Source organism: Penaeus monodon, chromosome 23, assembly GCF_015228065.2.
Source record: "Penaeus monodon isolate SGIC_2016 chromosome 23, NSTDA_Pmon_1, whole genome shotgun sequence".
Classification (NCBI taxonomy): domain Eukaryota; kingdom Metazoa; phylum Arthropoda; class Malacostraca; order Decapoda; family Penaeidae; genus Penaeus; species Penaeus monodon.
This window is the reverse complement of record NC_051408.1, coordinates 37,295,159-37,295,415: the sequence shown is the minus strand read 5'-3', so window position 1 is coordinate 37,295,415 and position 257 is coordinate 37,295,159. Positions and strand designations below refer to the sequence as shown.

The 257-nt window shown below is 59.1% G+C and overlaps 1 protein-coding gene across 1 annotated transcript in view; it reads right to left on the bottom strand.

Annotated features, from left to right (window-relative positions):
* The window catches only part of LOC119588232, a 29,402-nt gene that overhangs the window by 19,734 nt on the left and 9,411 nt on the right, over positions 1-257 (bottom strand). The window lies entirely within an intron of this gene.

Here is a 257-nt window from a genome sequence, read left to right as displayed (position 1 = left end):
CGCCCATGTCTCCTTGTATCAATCCACCTACTGACACACATGCCCTTGCCACCTACGACCTACAAACCACCGATCATGACCACCCAAACCACTCACGAAACCTCTCGATCACTACGACTTCCACCAGCGACAGACGACCTCCCGGAACCACCCACCGCCCACCCTCGCCTTCCCAGCCGGCAAGTGACCACCTTCGCTCGGCACCTTCACCTAATCCCGCTCACCTGCAACCATACGCGGGCGCATTCCAATGACGG